Consider the following 6,000-nt stretch of genomic DNA (forward strand, 5'->3'; position numbering starts at 1 on the left):
CTAAGCTAACATTGATTGCAAACCCTGATTTGAAAGACTATATAAGGGAGAACTCTAGCAACTGGGAAAGCTAATCCCCACACCTCCTGTGTGGTACTAGTTGTATAAGCTAGAGATGATTCTCCTTTAACCTTATATTTCTTCTTGTAAACCAGGTTAACGACTTGAAGACTTCATTGGGGTTGTGAAGCCAGACCGATATTACTTTCTCGTAGTTGTGTGATTTGATCTTGCTGATTCTATCGTGTTGAGTACAATTGTAATGATTGGATTGAGATTAATATCTCTGATAGGCAAGATATAAAAGTACTCACATACATCTTCGTCTCATCATTTGTGATTCCATAATGTCTTTTTTCTCCGCGTCGATTAAGATTATTGTGAGGTGATTGATATTTCTAGGTTGTTCTTCGGGAATATAAATCTGGGTTATCAATTGGTTCCTGTTCACCTTGATTTATCAAAAGACGGAACAAAAACTTGTAGGTATTTCTGTGGGAGACACATTTATCTATTATCATAGACTTTTCTGTGTGATACATATTTGTTTATTAAAGTCTTCGACTTTGGGTCGTAGCAACTCTTAGTTGTGGGTGAGATTAGCTAAGGGAATCAAGTGCGTAGTATCCTGCTGGGATCATAGACGTAAGGAGAGCAATTTACCTTGGATCAGTGTGAGATTGATTGGGGTTCAACTACAGTCCAGACCGAAGTTAGTTTGTAGTAGGATAGTGTCTGTAGCGGCTTAATACATTGTGTGTTTAATCTGGACTAGGTCCCGGGGTTTTTCTGCATTTGCGGTTTCCTCGTTAACAAAATTCTGGTGGATGTGTTATTTCTTTCCCGCATTATATTTTGTTATATAATTGAAATATCACAGGTTGTGCGTTAGGATCAATCAATTAAAATATCCAACCCTTGGTTGTTGATTTACATTGATTGACACTTGAACATTGGTCTTTGGTACCGCTCAAGTGATTTCTCTTGTATTCAATTAGACTCGCATACTTCTATTTGCTTGAGTAAGAATTGAATCGAGAAATAAAGATATTAGAACTATTTGATATACTTTATTAAGATTGAGTCTAGTTGATTCTCTTGAAAGTATATATTGGAGTTATTCCATACAGATTGCTAATCGAAATATTGGATGTGGTTGTTGTACCCCCTCTTTTTTAATTGGTATCAGAGCAGGCAAACACTTTAAAGACCTTACAAGTTTGTGTTTATAGCGATCTGACTTTATGAACAGAGGTGTTACCTCTATTAACGTACCACCAGCCTTCAATGGCTCTAATTACTTATGGTGGAAAATTGTTATGCGAGCTTTTCTTCAAGCACGTGATTTTCAATCATGGGTATATGTAGTTAATGGCTATGATTCTCCCGTTGTGACAGTAGGAAATGTAAACGTTCCCAAGAATATTGGTGAATACAGTCCTGCCGAGATACTTGCTGCAAAGAAAAACTCTGACGGTTTGAATGCCATCATACATGCCATTATCCCAGATCTTCAGCATCATGTGACTACGTGCACTAGGTCTAAAGATGCTTGGGATATCTTAGAAACCGTATTCGAAGGTAATACCAGTGAAAAGGAAGCCAGGCTTCAAAACCTTAATTCCGATTGGAAAAACCTTCGTATGGAAGATGAAGATTCATTTGATGAGTTTAATGACAAAGTGTCTGAAATTGTTAATGCATCTTTTGCATTGGGTAAGACTATTCTTGAAAAGGACATTGTGATAAAAATTCTCAGATCGCTGCCATCTTGATACGATTCTAAGAAGCATGCCATCGTTGAAGGAAAATAACCTTGATGCTCTTTCCAGAAACACGTTGGTTGGAAAGCTAAAGATCTTTGATCATGAGCACACATCCAAAGTCGGAAAGGATGTTGCTTTCAAAGCACAAAAGAACACTAAATTACTTGACAAAGGTAAAAGTGTTTATGTCTCTGAGGATGATCTTTCTGAGACCGATTCATCAGATAAAGATCTTGAGAAATCAGTCTCTATGATCACAAGACAATTTAGAGATCTTCTATTGAAGAGAAGTAAACGGTTTTCAAGAGACAAACCTAAGTCATCAGTTAAACCTCATAATCGTATTCCTCCTAGAAACAGGGACACAAATGAAACTGATGACGAGGATATGCCTCAGTGCTTTAAGTGTAAAGGTTTTGGTCATTTTGCAAACGAGTGTCCAAATCGGAAGAAATACACTGGAAACAAAGGTCTTGCTGCAACTCTTGATGAAATGTCTGACAGCTATGATTTTAATGAAGACGAGAAATCAAGCGTTGCACTTCTTAGTGAAAATATTGATTTTGATAATTGTAGCAATACATACATCAATCTTGATATTCTTTCAGTAGAAAACTCAACCAATCTGGAAGAAAAAATTGACCCTTTTCTTGGAAACTCTGTATGTGATGTTTCAGGTTCCACCGTGTGTCTAGCATCTTGCACATCTCAGATGCCTGATTTATATCCAAGATTGACGTGCTCATATTGTTCTATAAAGGGTCATGGACTATCAAAGTGTTACAAGTACAAACACCAATTGAGGCATGTCAAAAACTTCAACGAAGAGCAAATCGATTAGCAAATAAGCTTAAACTTGCTCAGAAGACCGCTGAGGTATGTAGGATTTTATCTTCGTCTACGAAGTTAGTTTCCAAGGATAAAACAAGACCATTAGAGAAGAAAGTATGGTCAAATCGTTTTGATAGACATAGGTCTGTGGATTCCTCTCACCGGGAAAATGGTGAACAAATTGTTGTTCACCGCAACACAACTTGATTGTGTTGATTGGTAAATCCTGTCTCATGTGCCTGTTTAAAAGAGACAAGATTGTGTACCTCTCAGTCTTTAAGAAAAGTTTGTTTTTTTTCTTCTTCTTTTCTTAGTTTTTTGTCTATCAATAATGGAGGTTTATTCTCGACAATTATACTCTCTCTAGGATTGCGTAACCCTACATTCCTTCTTCCTTCCCTGGAACCTCTTTTTATCTTAAGACTACTTGTTGAGTCTAAATTGTGATTTCCTCTCACAAACCCATACGTTTATGGATACTCCAAGCATCATGTCTTCTGATGGAAAAGATGTTAATTTGATTGTCAAGCCATCAATCATGAAGGAAAAAGAGAAATCTCCGTTAGCTCCGACATTGAAAAGAAAAAGAAGGAATGTGAGGAAGCCTAGAGTTGTTCCTTCAAATTCTCAGAAGTTTTCTGATGTTATTGAAGTGTTAAAGGAGATGCAAAAGGAGCTTCAACAAATAAATGCTTTTGTGTATAAGACTCATGAGATTCAGAAGGCCCTGGTTCGACATCAGTCAAGAAGGTTTGTTGATATCAACTCCTATCTGAAAGAACCTTATGTCCCAATGGTTGTTGACGACAAGGAGTTCGGGGACGATAAAGAATTCTTCAAAGGTCTTATTGCCTAGTAAATATTCTTTTATTGTTTTGTTTAGAAGAATAACAAGAGTTTGGAATAGACATTATTGTGATTACACATAGCTATGTGCAACGTTTTCATCTTCATGTTTTTAGGTTTATTTGTTTAAATTCTAAAAAATTGTTTGGAAGATAATTTTTGCAGTATTAATCTTTATGGTTTTATATATTGCAATGTGTTATGGGATATGGGTGTTTGCGTCCGTGAACTGTGATTGTCCCATACCTTGTCAAAAGTTAAGTCTTTCATATCTATTATGTCATATTTTGATGGAAGATAGGTTAAAATCTTTTGTTGACAAGGATTATGTTTATTGTATGTCATTATGCGAATAGTGATGGAAAATAGAATGAATCCTTGTATATTCCACAGTATTGATCTTCCCTGATCCATAATTTTATGTATTACTGTGAGTCTCCGTAAGTTCTCTTATGTCGAGCATGATCAATTAAATTCATCACTTTTTGTGGTTAATTTGGTTGTATAATTACGATTACATTAATTATGGGTTCTCTTGTGATTAATCTAATTGAGTACTTTTGGATTCAAATTCATATTCGTATGTGGTTTTTTATGCACAAAGAAATCCTTCTTTTCTTTTGAAATTAAGGTCGCTCTTGTTGTTCTTTCGGGAATGACATTTTATGGGGGAGAGTTCTTAATTGAACTTTTGCTTAATTGCCAAATCTTTGTGGGTAGTGCGGCTGTGGAATATTATATGGGTTATCTTGTATCTTTATAAACTCCTTGATGAAAGCATTTAGCTTCGGCTTTATGATTGCATCTAAACAAGTTGATATATGCTTTCTTTTGGTCATGAAATATCTCTTTTGGAAATTTCATTAGGATCCCGTTTTCGTACCTTTGCCAATTTTATTGACAAAAAGGGGGAGAATTAATATGTAGTTCACACTACAAATACATATGGTTTTCGGATCATTATGTAAGGGGGAGTGGTTTCCATGTGAGATGGAGTATTAACTAAGGGGGAGTGATACATATCACCATAGTATTGTTGTCGAAGTTGTGATACAATGGAACTTTGATGCTGCATAATGATACTATGACATGGGACAACAATGATTGAGAATACTTGTTTTCTCATTGTTATAGCTACGGATTTTCAACAACGATGATGCTGAACTTACAACCTTTGGGATCATTGGAGTACTTGGAAGTGACGAAGATTTCGAGTAATGTTGAAGATTTCGAGTAATGTTGAAGATTAGGCATGTGGAATAGGAGCTACAAAAGTTTATTTATTTTTGTATTCCATATGTATTGATAGTTTTGTCACTAAAATTGACAAATGGGGAGATTGTTAGAGCACTGCTCGGTCGAACTCGCATGCGTTGTTATCTCAAGCATGTTTGTCAATGTTAGTGATCAAAACTATAAGTCTTGATTTCTAGTCTACTATAGCTAAGTCTCGGACAAGGATAGAAAGTGTAGTTTGGATCAGGAACTCCATGGTGATCATCATACAAGGCGAATAACTACTCAAGGAACTGGTGGAACTTCATCGACTAAAAGGTATGTGGAGACTTGAACTTATCTATCACTAAAAAGTCTATCTACTCTATCTCCTATCTTAAGAAAAAAGTCGTTTTGCTATATAGACTTTCATTATACACATTTTCTATTTTGAGCCGAGTTTCATTTCTCGAAATATGTGTTGGTAAGCTTTCGCTTTGGCCAAGTTCATCTTTACCTAGTGACGAAAGTCATGTTATGTTTCACTCACTTTGAAAATGGCTTTGACGAAAAATGGTTTGTGAATAACAACTATATAACGTCCTCTAAGAATGTTTCAATGATTGAAATGAGAGTTTAGATTATACAACCATTGTTGGATATAATCATTATGTGGCAACACATATATGTATAAGTCTTTATTCCTTGAACCAAAGTATGCGTACTTTGTTGATCAGGAAAACCGGAACAAGAGCTGTGAACTCAGTCCGCGAACCCAGTCCGCGAACTGGCGGAGGTTCTCATCCCGAGAATATCTGCTGGAGTTTGTGAACTCCTTCCGGGAACTTAAGTCCGCGAACTTGAGTTGGTTATATCTAAAGACGATTATTTATGAACTTATATTTATATTAACTAAGGAATGCAAATTGCAAACCGTGGCTATAAAGTTCATGAATCGATTCAAGTGAATCAAATCGTTTTTTCTTTGATTGTGTCTTGCATAGTTATATAAGATTTATACAATTGAACAACTCTCGAACTAGTTCATTTGAGTCATTTGAATTAGTTATGGTGAAGAATAATATGGTTGATATGAAAGTGATCATATGGCTAACCATTTGGTTAACTACTGTTGAACCAACAAATGTACATGTTTGGGTACGGTTACACAAACCTAAAATCGTGCATTTCATTTGTGTGTAACAAGTTAGGTTTTCGATCTAACGGTTGAAAGATATTAGCTTGAATCTAATCAGGTTTTCATCTAACGGTGAATATTGAATGCTTTGTTACTAAGCTAACATTGATTGCAAACCCTGATTTGAAAGACTATATAAGGGAG

This window comes from Papaver somniferum, chromosome 4 (genome assembly GCF_003573695.1).
Source record: "Papaver somniferum cultivar HN1 chromosome 4, ASM357369v1, whole genome shotgun sequence".
NCBI lineage: Eukaryota > Viridiplantae > Streptophyta > Magnoliopsida > Ranunculales > Papaveraceae > Papaver > Papaver somniferum.